Here is a 14,727-nt window from a genome sequence, read left to right on the forward strand (position 1 = left end):
TCTGTATGGAGACACAAAAGACCCCGAATAGCCAAAGCAGTCTTGAGGTAAAAAAACTGAGCTGGAGGAATCATACTCCCTGACTTCAGGCTGTACTACAAAGCTACAGTAATCAAGACAATATGGTACTGGCACAAAAACAGAAATACAGATCAATGGAACAGAATAGAAAGCCCAGAAATAAACCCACGCACCTATGGTCAACTAATCTATGACAAAGAAGGCAAGCATACACAACGGAGAAAAGACAGTCTCTTCAATAAGTGGTGCTGGGAAAACTAGTCAGCTACACGTAAAAGGATGAAATTAGAACACTCCCTAACACCATACACAAAAATAAACTCAAAATGGATTAGAGAGCCAAATGTAAGACCAGACACTATAAAACTCTTAGAGGAAAACATAAGAAGAACACTCTTTGACATAAATCACAGCAAGATCTTTTTTGATCCACCTCCTACAGTAATGGAAATAAAAACAAACAAATGAGACCTATTAAAAGCTTTTGCAAAGCAAAGGAAACTACAAGACGAAAAGACAACCCTCAGAATGGGAGAAAATATTTGCAAACGAATCAACAAAGGATTTATCTCCAAAATATATAAACAGCTCAAGCAGCTCAATATTAAAAAAACAAACAACCCAATCAAAAAATGGGCAGAAGACCTAAATAGACATTTCTCCAAAGAAGACATACAGCCGGCCAAGAAGCGCATGAAAAGCTGCTCGACATCATTAATTATTAGAGAAATGCAAATCAAAACTACAATGAGGTATCACCTCACACCAGTTAGAATGGGCATCAACAGAAAATCTACAAACAACAAATGCTGGAGAGGGTGTGGAGAAAAGGGAACCCTCTTGCACTGTTGGTGGGAATGTAAATCGATACAGCCACTATGGAGAACAGTACAGAGGTTCCTTAAAAAACTAAAAATAGAATTACCATATGACCCAGCAATCCCACTACTGGGCATACACCCAGAGAAAACCATAATTCAAAAAGACACATACACCCCAATGTTCACTGCAGCACTATTTACAATAGCCAGGTCATGGAAGCAACCTAAATGCCCATTGACAGACGAATGGATAAAGAAGATGTAGTACATATATACAATGGAATATTACTCAGCCATATAGAGGAACGAAATTGGGTCATTTGCAGAAACGTGGATGGATCTAGAGACTGTCCTACAGAGTGAAGTAAGTCAGAAAGACAAATATCGTATATTAACGCATATATGTGGAACCTAGAAAAATGGTACAGATGGACCAGTTTGCAGGGCAGAGACAGAGACACAGATGTAGAGAACAAACGTACGGACAACGAGGGGGGAAAGTGGCGGGGGGTGGTGGTGGTGGTGGTAGAATGAATTGGGAGATTGGGATTGACATATATACACTAATACGTATAAAATAGATAACTAATAATAACCTGCTGTATAAAAAATAAATAAAATTTTAAAAAAGAAATTAATTTCCCAAATCCTAGCAGTCTCAAAGAGAGCAAAGTAGCAAGTTGGTACCAGGAAACGAGAGGAAATCCCAAGAATCAAATGTGTCAAAGGTCTGAAGGAAAATACACGAGTCAAGTTTATCAGAACTGCAGATGGCATGAAACAGAGGATTAGCAAAATAGGGTGGAAGCCAAAATCCAAAGAGATCTCCAATTCTAATGAGGTGTAATAAAAGCAAGCTAAGATGCCACTAAATGCATATAAAAGCAAATAGAAAGTTCACTGTCAGTAAGCAGTGTATTGTGGCTAAACAAAAAGCAAATGTTTTGCAATGAAACAAACAAGAGGCTGGAGCAGGAAAAATACAAGTGAGCCTGGAGCATCTTACAGGAACAGAAACAAAGTGCTCAAAATACAAAAGGATGGGGGCATGTCAAAGGGACATATTAGCCACCAACCTGAAAGCGCTCTCAGTGGCCAAAGCTGAAACAATCCGAGTAACAAAATAAGGTAATACAGGATTATAACCCACAGTATAAATATACATGAATCCATACTGATACAAATGAATGAATAAACAAATGTGGGGGAAGGAACAAACTTTCCTTATAGAAGAATCGCAAATAATATATACAGATACTCCCCATTCCAGGAAGTGGAGCTTAATCCCACCCTATCTTGAGTGAGGGCTGGACTTGGTGAAACACTTCTAAATAAGAAAGTATGCAAAGTGAAAATCACACTTACGGTGGAGACACCTGGCAAACACAACCTCAAACCAAGTGATCAAGGCTAACATCACCAGTGGTTAAGTCATGTTGGTAACCCCTGACACAATGTGATGAGACAGGAACTTCAACTCTGCAGTATGCTTCCCCAAACCCACAACCCCAGTCTATTCACGCGAAAAACATCAGACAAACTCAAGGTATTATCCAAACAGCTATTAGCCAGTCTTTGACAAAAAAGAAGAAAACCACACCCAAGGGAAATCGAACCAAGTGTTCTATCATATGGAAACATTTTATTGGGAATTGGGCCAGGAAATTACCCAAGAAAACCGATCTTGAAAGCTTGACCCTCATTATCTAATGAATGTATATCAGCCTAATGGGAAAAAAGTTACAAACCCAACTGTAAACCCAATGAAGTTCATTTCCTAACTGGATGAACCTAATCCGTGCATTCTCATCAGGAGTGACATCCTCCTCAAGGAAATGAAAACCGGTTAGTGGAACACATCCTACTCTTTTTACATATAAAGCACAGGTATACGTACATTACGTAAAGAAGCATACAATATATTGGTGGTATTAAAATTCATGGGAAATTCATAGGAAAAAAACGTCTTAAACGTTTCCTTTCAGAGAGGGAGAAGGGACAATAAAAGGTTAAGAAACATGACCCAAGTCATTGAATACTTGGGTACAGAAACTTGACAATGTTAAGTTTTTGAATGCATTATCACCCAAAAATTCAGAGTGCATAATAAGCTCTGCTAATGGGAAACTGATCACATCTTGACAGTATTTATAATTTCTGTACAATCAAAAACATGTATTTGTCTTGTGAACTGATTTTTTAAATTCATTAAATATTAACTGTATACTTTCTTCATGCGTCTGAAAAGAATTTAGGGCAGCTTTCAACATTAAAGTATAAAGAAAAAGACATTTTAGAAGGCAATTTAAAAAGGGAGAGAAATCAAAACTTATTTAGAAGAAATTTAATTTCACTAAGTCCTAATTTAGGAGCTTCCTGAAAAGTAGAGCAGAAAGATAACATGAGTTACACAGTCCTCGTGTGAAAAATAAAAAAAGTAATATGCTAGTTCAGCTGGAGAGTCCTGCCCTTTCCTAACACTAATTCTAATTCAATTATATTTTTTAAGGGTGCTGCAAACTAGGGAATACGAAGTAACAGAATGGACACTATGTTTCTGCAGAATATAAATTTCATTCAAAGAACTTCTTATACTTGAAAAACCAGTAATATAATACCAGGAAGTTAAAAGTCTGCAGAAGCTGTGTTTTTCCAGTGATGTAATCTGATTCAATAAGTTTCACCCTTCTAGACAATGCAAGAACAGAAAATGAAATTTATGGGAGATTTCTCAAACATCAATAGTTTCAAGCTTGACTTGAGCAGGAAACAAGACTGCAGTCAATTGAAACTTTGAAAAAATTAAGGTACTGAAGTACAAATAAAATGTTGTATACTTTAAAATAATTATTAACAGAGAAGTTAGTTAGCAAAATAAACCTTCTAGTAAAAAAATTATGGAGTCTGCTCTTTATTTCACTCACTCAGAGAGCTAGCCTACTTCCACATTCCAGAAAGCAAAACTAAATTTTCTCAAAGTAGATAGGAGTTACTGCCATATAACAGATAAGTGCCATGGAATTTAGAAAACAGAGAGAACAGTGCTATAGCACATCAACAACAGAAACATGTTTCCATAGTTCCTCTCAAAAGGCCATAAATGGGTGTGGTTATATTCCTAAAACTAAAATCATCATTGGCCTGATAGCTAAGCCCAAAAAATCTGAACAGGGTATACTGAAATTTTTCTTTTAAGGGAAAACTACTGGTAGATGACTATGAATCCTGCAAATTTTTGCACAATTCAGTTCTTCTGGAGGACAGTTTTGTTAATTTCATCAGTGTTTTTACTGCTTGGAATCATTACTAAACCACAAATGGGGGAGTCCAGGGAATCCTCAAGCTGCATGACAGAAATAAGAGCGGCTCCTGTGCATCAGAGAGACAGTTTTTTTGCCAATAACATAGGATGCTTCACCAGAGGTATAACTGTAACTTTCTACTGACTTATCCAGGGGATATCATTTCTCAATAATAGCTGGCCAGAAATTTCAAATAACAATCACTTTCTTCTACCTTTCCTAGCTAAACTTTTTGAAAATTTATTTATTTATTTTAAACTTCTTCGCAATTGCTTTTATTTATTTTTTTCCTTGGCCACGCTGAGCGGCTCAAGGGATCTTAGTTTAGATCCCCGACGAGGGATTGAACCAGGGCCACGGCTGTGAAAGCGCCGAGTCCTAACCACTGGACCACCAGGGAACTCCCCTTGAAAAAATAATTTAGATTCACTTCTTTAGCTCCTTGGCACTCTGGCTTCTACCTTATAGTTTCACTGAATGTTTTCACAAAAGTCCCTAATAATCTCTTTAATACCAAATCCAAGAGGTTCTTTACTGGACTCCTCTAAAGCGTATGAAACTGCTAACCATGTATTCCTCAGCTACGACGGCACACCATTCTTCTCTCACTTCCTCTACCCAACCCCCATAATGATCTGTTCCTTTTCCCCCGGCTTCATATCAACATTTCCAAAGGTCTGTCCTCAGGACTCTATCCCTTCATTCAATGTCCTCTTTGTGGGTGACAATTCAACCTATTTCTTCAACTACTATTTATAATGAAGCTTCTCAAAGACTGAGAATGTAGGTGAAACTCAGTGCAATGTTTAATTGTGTTTCAGCTACTCAATAAATGATAGCCTAGCCCAGAATGCCACAAAGATATACAGCTGCCCTTCAGTATGTGCAGGGGATTGGTTCCAGGAGTCCCCCCCACGCACACCAAAATCTGCAGGTGCTCAAGTCCCTTCCATGAAATAGTGCAGTACAGGGAACACAGTTGGCCCTCTATATCCACAGATGGGAAACCCAAAGATATGGAAGGCTGACAGTCCTCAATATCCAACTGTATAGTGAATCTATACTCACTTGACAGTTGCCTCAAAGTAAACAGGACCAGAACAGAACAAAGTCCCTTCCGTAAATGTGTTATCTGTCCTGTATTCTCTATATCCATGGTATTACCATGACTTCACTTTTCAAACCAGTAACCTGTGAATTCTCCTATACTCTCCTCCCTTAGCCCCCATCTCTACAAGTTCTATAGAGTCTACCACCTTGATTACATCTGTACTTTACTCTCAGTGAAGACTGCCATTTCCTTACTTCAATACATTTTCATTATTTGTCTGGATTACAAAAGAAACCTCAATGATCTGCCTCTTGTTTGATCCACTATCAATTCTTCCTCCAAAATGCTGCCAAAGGCCAAACCAAAACCAGACTCTAAAAGCACAAATGACTCCTCTACCTTTGACCGATAAAATTAAAATTTTTGACCTCACCACACAAGGCTCTCTATGACCTGGCTTCAGTATCATCTCTTGCCATTCCCCCTCACTTGCTCTTCCTAAAATGCTTCCTGGTGTTTGGCATTACCTGCCTTTATGGAAGCTCTTCCATCTATCTGCCTTGAACACCTACCCTTCATACCTTTGCCTGGTTCTTAAACCTGAATGCGCATCAGACTCACCAAAGGACCTTGGGGGAAAAAAAAAAAGCAAAGCAGATGGTGAGATACCACTGATAAAATTCAGATTCGTTCTAAAAAACACTCCACCAGTAAGTCTGATAAAAAGCCAGATTTGGGGGACTTCCCTGGTGGTCCAGGGGGTAAGACTCCGCACTCCCAATGCAGGGGGCCGGGGTTTGATCCCTGGTCGGGTAACTAGATCCCACATGCATGCCGCAACTAAGAGTTCGCATGCCACAACTAAGGAGCCTGCCTGCCGCAACTAAGACCCAATGCAACCAAATAAATAATTAAAATATTTAAAAATTTTAAATTAAAAAAACAACAACAAATAATTACCTGGGGTAATGGCCTACAGAGAAGTGATCCTCTCAGTCGAGATTCCTGGGTTTATTTGAGAATGGGTGAGGATCTGCATTCATATATACCTAGACTCTGGCCCCTAAAAGAACATTTCTGAAAAAGCAAAGGAAAACAAAACAAAACTGAGGAAGTGGTTTTTAGACTCGCTCTCTCACCTGGGTTTCACATCAATCCTTATCAAGTAGAACCAAATATTTACCATTTGATGACAGAGCTCAAGCTCCCAGAGGTGAGACAACGTGCCTGTGGGTCTACAAGGAACGAAGAAACAGTGCAACTGCCATTCTGACTCCACAGGGGAAGTGGCTCCACGGGAGACCTCGTCCCTATGCTGGGGACAGCGAGGCACTTTGTCAGAAAGTCCCCCAATTAGCAGGTGAGTTCAGCCCTAGGATCGTCAGTAGCTAACATCTCTGCCGCTTTAACTGACCAGCCGTGGGTTCTTCTTCCTTCGAGCCTCGTGCCCGGTTCCTTCTGGGCCACACGGGTCTAGGCACATCATCGCTCCCGGAAGGTGGGGAGGACGGCAAAGGCCCCTCTGGCTGGCTGTCAGCGCTCCATCGCCTTCAGGTGGGGCAGGGAGGGCTCAGGTGGCCACTCGGGAGGGGCACACTCTCCAAAGGCACGAACCCCAGCAGGAGGAAGCAGGGGGCGCCCAGCGGACAGAGACTTTCTGTTAGCGAGACACCCCACTCACTCCCTCCGAAACTACGCAGCGCCCAGACTCGGAAGAGCTCACACGTGACGGCAGTGCAGACGACGCGAAGGGAGAGAACCAGAGGGCGGTCCACCGGACGCCGCGGGGACGCTCCCGCCTCAGGCACCGCAACTCTCCTGAGGGACGCGGCCGCGCTCGCGCCGCCCCTCTCCCACCCGCCCAGGCCTCACGCGCTGCGACGGTTACGCCGCGCGCGCTCCCACTCTCACCGGGACTGCAGCCACGAGTCCGCCGCTCTCCTCAACCGTCTCGGCCTCCTCCCGGCCGCTAACCCCCCTCCGCCTCCATGCCTCGACTCAACAGTCGTCTGAGAACGGAAGTGCGGACGCGCGCTACGGCGCCTCAGTCCGCAACCGACCACCCAACCCGAGGAAGCCCCGAGCACAGGCCCCGCCCCCTGCGCGGCGTCGGCCGTCGGAAGGCCCCGCCCCGGCCGCCGCTTTCTTGTTTTGGTGCCCCGAGGGGCGGGGCGTGGGAAGAGACACGCCCGGGCTCCGCCGGGAGGCCGGGAAGCCCGGCGTGGCGTCACTTCCGGGCTCCCGGGGCCGGCCAATCAGGAGCGTCCGTGAGGGGCGGGGGGGCGTGGGGAAAGCTTGAGGCCGAGGTTTCACCGCGGCCTTGCCCCGGATTTCTCCGGGTAGTGGCCGCTTCCCGATGCGCCCACCCCGGGCGACCTGGACGCCTACCCTGCTGTCTTTTCCGTCCAGCCCTTTTTCTTCTCTTTTCGACGCCTCAGGAGTTTCAGCAGGGGTGTTACGGGTTGCGAAGGAATTTTTTTTCTCTTTAGATTTCCTTTAAAGACCTAAAATATAATATGTAATCAACACGTACTTTGGGGGAAATATATACTTTGTATCATAGAAAAGGGATACATTAAGTATTGGAAAAAGAAAAAACAGTACAGAATATAACAGTAAAACCCCCTGGGAAGCCTACCCATTTTTTTTTTTAACGCTTACTACTGACTTCGACGACGAAGTGTCACCACTAGCTTATACTCTAATAGGGGAGACAGAAAAACGAAATAATTACTAGTTCTGATCAAGGCTCTAAAGGAAAGCAGAGGCTGAGATAGGCCCGATCCAGACAGGTCAGCCAGCGACGATCTTACCGAACAGAACCCTAACGGAAGAAAGAGAAGGGGGGAGCCAGGGAAGAAGGGGACAGGGTCCTGGTGAAGAACATTCCAGAAAGGGGGCGTGGCTTATCGGAAAGCCCCGATGCCCGCTATGGAAATTTAACAATCCCGAGCGCGAGGCGAAGACCGTTATTCTCGTTTCTAGATTTTTCCCTGCCTGGTGGACTGTGTTGGCCAAATTCAAATACAGTGTTTAAATAAAGTTGCAAAACTGTGTGGAACTATATTGCACTATAAATTGTGTAGGTATCCTTTTTTTTTTTTTTTTTTTTTTTGTGGTACGCGGGCCTCTCACTGTTGTGGCCCCTCCCATTGCGGAGCACAGGCTCCGGACGCACAGGCTCAGCGACCATGGCTCACGGGCCCAGCCGCTCCACGGCATGTGGGATCTTCCCGGACCGGGGCACGAACCCGTGTCCCCTGCATCAGCAGGTGGACTCTCAACCACTGCGCCACCAGGGAAGCCCTGTGTAGGTATCCTTTTCAAAATAATATTAATGCTTTTGAAAACTAGGGATCTGGCTGGCTCTTAAAAAAAAACAAACACTTTTTTTGAAGAGAAGATGGGAAAAAAATCACTGGAATCTCTGTTTTCCTGAGATAACCATTTTAATGTGTATCCTTGAAGAATGTATTACATACGTTTTTATTAAAGTAGCCATGAAAGGATATTTATAAAACGCTAATCTACTCACCACGGTGTAAGAAACGGAATATTACCGTGAATCCTAAACAGAGGGGCTCCTCCATTTTACAGGGTAGCTTGGGCTAGGGACACAAAGAAATGTTTTAACTTCTTATAAAATCAGAAAACAAGTGGAATATTAGGTTGAAGAAAATCTTTTAATATTTACCATTTATTTGTCTTTATACCAATACAGTCATAAAATATAAATGTTGATATTTTTAAGGAGGATAGTGCCCCTGAAGGCAAAAAGTGCCTAGGGCCACTGAAGTCATAATTTCATCCTGCTTCTGAGCCCGCTGTGGCTCTTTCCTTATAATATTACCACGTTTATTACCTTATAATATTACCACGTATTACAAATGGTAATATTGTCTTTAATCTGTAAATATATGAAGCTTACCGTGTTTTTGAACTTTATCAAATTAGACTGAATGCGTTTTTCCGTGAATTGCTTTTTACACTCAGAGATTCATTGATCCAAGGTATGCTCAGGAGTTGTAGAGCCCAAAGTTTACACAACCTGAGGGGTGTCTTTAATATTTATTTGAAATGAATAGCACAAATTACAAATCTTTAAAACGGACAAACCCCACAAATATTAAAAATTCAGAAAAAAATATTTAAGCTGCAAACACAACTCTATAAAAGTTATATATTTGGGCTTCATACACTTCTATCTCAGCAATGAGGTTGAAAATCATTTTCTATGCAGGGAACACAAATGTAATTCAGTCTTTTTTCTAGTAAGGTTGATGAAATTTTATTGCGTTTATGAAAGTTTCAAATTAATATTTCATTTTATAATATGCAAATTTTAGGACTGTCAAGTTTAAAAAAATTTGTATCAAGCCTTTTTTGACAGATAAGCTGTAAGAATTCAGAACACATAAAGTTTCTGGTGTAATGACTGAACCTAAATACTTGGAATTGATAACACACTACTAGGCTGTCACAGATTTTTCTCATTTTTAGATACAGATTGTGAGTTTTAGATGTCAGTATGTCAAAATTTCAGTACTTTTTCCAGTTTGATCATTTGACTCATTACTCATCATTATTTGGATTACCAACAATCCAAGAACATGTTACACATTATTTCTATTTGAAATGGATCTGTTCTTAATGAATTACTAAAATATTTGTTATATTATAATTTCTATTGATTTCATCATCATTAACCTTCACTGTAGCCTCTTATTCCATGATTTTGTCAACTTTATATAATTTATATACAATTATACACAATAAGTACACATTTTAGGTGTACAGTTGAGGGATTTTAACAACTCCGTAATTTCATGTAACCATCTCTAATCATGATATAAAACATTTTCTTCCTGCCAGAAAAGTGCCCTTGGGACACTTGGCAGAAAATCTTCTCCCCATTCACCCAATGGAAACATTGATTTGACTTCTATCAACATATCTATCATCACAGATTCATTTAGACTATTCTAGAGCTCTATCAATGGAATTATACACTATGTATTCTTTGGACCATCTGCTTTTGTTCAACATGAAGTGTATGAGGTTCACACATGTTACTGTATGTATCTCAGCAATTCATTTTTATTGCAGAGAAGGGTATCATTCAATGAATATACCACAATTTGGTTTTTTTCTTTTAGTCATCTACTGATGAATATTGGGTGGTTTCAGGTTTTCCACTGTTGATAGATAAAGCTGCTATGAACATTATTGTACAAGTCTTTTAATGGTCATACGTTTCCAGTTAACATGGACAAATATGCAGGAGTGGAATTGCTGGATTACAGGGTAGGTGTGTCTTTAACATTACAAGAATTTACAATCCATTTCCCAAAGTGATTCTACCATCTTAAATTACCATAAGCAAAAGTAGAAGACTTCCATTTGCTCCACAACCTTGTCAATACTATCCCTATTGTAAGTCTTTTAAATTTCAGTCATCCCAATGGGTTAAAACTGTGCCTCATTTGTATTTCCCTAATAACTAATGATGTAGAACATCTTTTCATGTGCAGATTGAGAATTAGTGTATCTTCTTTGTGAATTGACTGAGCTTTCAGGCAGAGCACAGAGGATTTTTAGGGCAGTGAAAGTACTCTGATTAATTAAAGGACTGATAAATGTCATTATACATTTGTCCAAACTCATAGAATGTACACATCAAAGAGTGAACCCTAATGAAAACTATGGACTCTGGGTGATAATGACGTGTCACCGTAGGTTCATCAGTTGTAACAAATGTACTACACTGGTAGGGAATGTTGATAATGGGGGATGCTATGCACATGGGGGGGGAAGCAGTGGGTATTTCAGAAATCTCTGTACATTCCTCTGAATTTTGCTGTGAACCTAAAACTACTCTGACAAACTAAAGTCCTTTTTAACCTTATGGTCAAACGGCTCAGACGTCTGAATGGAGATGGCAGGTAGACAGATTAATATTTTAGCCTGGAGTTTGGGGGAGAATCTGACCTATAACTACACATTTGGGAGCCATCAGCACATAGATGTTATTTCGAGGCATCGGGAGAACGTGAAGAGCCCAAAAAGTCTCGAGGAACATGAGCATTTAGAAGTTGGGGGCAGTGGGGGGAGTGTAGCAGAAAGTGGTAATTGATTCTACATGTACAGAATCAAAGATAGCTAATACCATGGCTTGTTTGTATGGTGATAACAATGCAGAATAGGTGAGACTGACAATTTAGAAGGATCAGCAAAGGACCAAAATCTCTGAGATAATGTGAAGGGACAGACTGCACGGCTCAGGTGTAGGGACTCAGCTTGTAGTAGGATGGATGAATATAGATGGAGGTAGGATTGACTGGTTGGTACAGGGAAGAGGGATTTGATGGAGGATGGCTTCAATTTTCTCAGTGAATCATGAAAAGGGCAGAAGAGGGGTGTGGGATGGTTGAATGTAGGACACAGCCGATGTGGGTAAAAGAACAGCAAGCCTATTAGAGGGTTGCTGGCACTACTGAGCCCACGTGCCACAGCTACTGAAGCCTGTGCACCTAGAGCCCGTGCTCCGCAACAAGAGAAGCCACGACAATGAGAAGCCCGCGCACCGCATCGAACAGTAACCCCGCTCACGGCAACTAGAGAAAGCCCACGTGCAGCAATGAAGACCCAACACAGCCAACAAGAAATAAATAAATTTATAGAGGGTTGCTGGCCACACTGTCTTTTTGAGGTTTACGGTCATTAAACCAGCTCAGCTGTGTGATTTTCTTCTAGGAATATTCAGCTCTTCAGGTGCAGACAGGAGGCAGATGGAAGGGCTCATCCAGGTCTGGGGTCTTGAGCAGGGAAGTACCAGGGGGAGAGAATGAAGAGCCGAGGGTGTTCAGAAGGGAGGGATTGTAAGGATGGACACTTGGGTAGGCTAGGAGTGGGTTGATGGATCGATGGATTATTTGATGAGGTCGAAGAATTAGAACTATGGCGTGTTATTTCAGGAGATGGACTGGGAAAGGTGTTCAGAAAGTGCTAGATTGTGTAGCCTCCAAGAAAACAGGCACCAAGTCTGTATTGTTCCCTCTTGCATCTTTAGCTCCTAACAGTACCTGGCTCACTGCATGTGGTCAATGATGCTTGTTGAACTAAAAGTAGTGTTCTGAGGAGAACAGATGCCATGGTCTGATTACACACTCATTTTTTACCTCCTGTGCACTGCAGTTCTGGACCTCTTTGTTGGACAATGAAGTCTCCAAATTAAGATGAACAGCTGAAAGGCATGCTTACTGAAGAGTGCTCAATGGCCAAGGACTGGGCCAAGGACTCACATCATGCAGTCAAGACTGTTTAAAAGCAATTTTATTTGTTCCTCGGTCTTGTTTCTTGTTAGATGGGTCACCTTCTTCTCTTTACCTTTGTTCACTTTCTGAGTCTACTCCTCTTCCACTCCCTGCCAAGTACACGTTTCCTCTTCTGCCTTTTTCTTGCTGTAAATGGGGTTGTCCATTTCATGGCTCCAACTCTCACCCTCAGGGAGCTAACAAACCAACCCATCTCCCTAGTGTGGTTTTTTCTTTTCTGTTCTCTCCATGCAGTAGACTGGGGTCTCCTCAAATGGGCCCTGTTGATACTTCAAAGTCTACACATTCAAACCAAACTCATGGTTTTCCCTTTTCTCTTCTCTTGGACCTGTATTTGACAAATACAGTCTACCCTTCCCTTCTTTTTCTTCCAAATTCCTGGATCCTTATATGTCAAAAGGGTGTTTGGCAAAAGTAAGATTTTTGGGGGTGGGGTGGGGGAAGGGCATGGAGCTAGGGGTGAGAAAGAGTTAAAAAATTAAACTTTTACCAAGTACACAAGTTTATTGGGTAAAATTCACAGCACAGGTAATTACCCACAGTCCTGCACATGTGTGGGTCGCTTCCTCAGGGTCCATTCCCCTCTTCTGCTAATGGAACCATGATTTTCCACAGGGGTATTTACCCTTTCAGCCATTTAAGGCAGGTTGAGCTAAATCCCAGCTCCAGACGTGAGCCCAGACGGGTTGAAGACCATCCTATTTTTGTGACTACAGTGATGGCTCAGAGTTGGGCACAAGCTCTAATTTGGACACTGGAAACAAAACCCAGGACTTAAGCAAGAGCTATTGTTCTCTGAATGGCATCCTCTATTTAAGTAATAATAAGAAGGATGCTATAACATGGGGCTCTATGAAGGCACCCCTCAGGACCAAGGGGCCCCCTTGTGTGGACTGAAGATAAAGTGGACTCTGGAGAAGGGAGAGCTGAGAATCAGCAAGAAAACACATTTTGGGGACTCTGAGTAGCCGGATCCATCCTCTCCCTCTGGATTTTCAGTCTGAGAGTCCCCAGATGCCTTTGATCTATCTGAGTCTGATTTTCTGGCACTTGCAAGTCAAGACTTCTAACCTATAAACTTACAATCCCACTCCCCAGAGAGAACCACTGTCAACACTTTGGGTTTAATTCCTCCCTTACACTGTAATGCATCTCTATTTACACAATTTTTTTTTTTCTTTTTTGGCCGCACCACGCAGCATGTGGGATCTTAGTTCCCCCAACAGGGATCGAACCTGTGCCCCCTGAATTGGAAGCAAGGAGTCTTAACCACTGGACCACCAGGAAGTCCCTATTTTTTTTTTTTTTACTGTTACAAAATTAAGAAGATAATATGTACACTTCTGAATGAAAAACAGTATGTATTTTAGTTGATTATATTGTTTACCTTGTATGTTAACCAAATCTATCATTATCATTAAAAAAATTTTTTTAAATTTATCTATCTATTTATTTATGGCTGTGTTGGGTCTTCGTTGCCATGCATGGGCTTTCTCTAGTTGCTGCGAGCAGGGGCTACTCTTCGTTGTGGTACACGGGCTTCTCACTGCAGTGGCTTCTCTTGTTGTGGAGCACGGGCTCTAGGCGCGTGGGCTTCGGTAGTTGTGGCACACAGGCTCAGTAGTTGTGGCCTGCGGGCTCTAGAGCGCAGGCTCAGTAGTTGTGGTGCACGGGCTTAGTTGCTCTGCGGCATGTGGGATCTTCCCAGACCGGGGATCGAACTCGTGTCCCCTGCACCGGCAGGCGGATTCTTAACCACTGCATCACCCGGGAAGTCCCTCACTATCATTTTTAATTACTGCCTAATATTCCATTCTAGGAATACACCATCATATATAGTAAATTTCCTATTAAAGAACATTTATATTTTTCTAGTTTTCATATTATAAATGTGCCATTCTTTTACACTAGTTCTATTATTTCTTTAGGTCCTAGAAGTGAAACTGCTGGATCTCAGAATATGTACATTGTTAAGGCTTTGATGTATTCTACCGGATTGTCCTCCAAAAGGAACATGTAATTTATATTCCCATCAGCCTGGAGACTGGTATGTTTGACAGATAGAAGGAGGTGACTAAAGGCAAAATGCTTATTAAAAAGAAAATATTCATTTGTTCTGGGACTTCCCTGGTGGCGCAGTGGTTAAGAATCTGCCTGCCAATGCAGGGGACACGGGTTCAACTCCTGGTCCAGGAAGA

General features: G+C 42.0%; 1 protein-coding gene across 7 annotated transcripts in view; it reads right to left on the reverse strand.

Moving 5' to 3' along the window:
• The window catches only part of SETX (senataxin), a 78,005-nt gene extending 70,770 nt beyond the window's left edge, over window positions 1-7,235 (reverse strand). For 4 of the 7 annotated variants that reach the window (XM_089913926.1, XM_089913927.1, XM_089913925.1 and 1 more), the window contains exons 1-3: window positions 7,107-7,218; window positions 6,379-6,510; window positions 6,156-6,272 (exon numbers count right to left, since the gene is read on the reverse strand). The gene's annotated coding sequence lies outside the window, so the exon portion shown is untranslated. Of the gene's footprint in view, window positions 1-6,155; window positions 6,302-6,378; window positions 7,050-7,106 lie in introns of those variants that run through there. The other 3 variants (XM_022578353.2, XM_022578355.2, XM_030761574.2) reach the window with 3 other exon arrangements.
• Window positions 7,236-14,727: the final 7,492 nt, after the last annotated feature.

The sequence above is a fragment of the Delphinapterus leucas genome, chromosome 6 (genome assembly GCF_059928025.1).
Source record: "Delphinapterus leucas isolate spDelLeu-1000000601 "Yukka" chromosome 6, BTC_Dleu_Yukka2, whole genome shotgun sequence".
In the NCBI taxonomy this organism is placed as follows: Eukaryota; Metazoa; Chordata; class Mammalia; order Artiodactyla; family Monodontidae; genus Delphinapterus; species Delphinapterus leucas.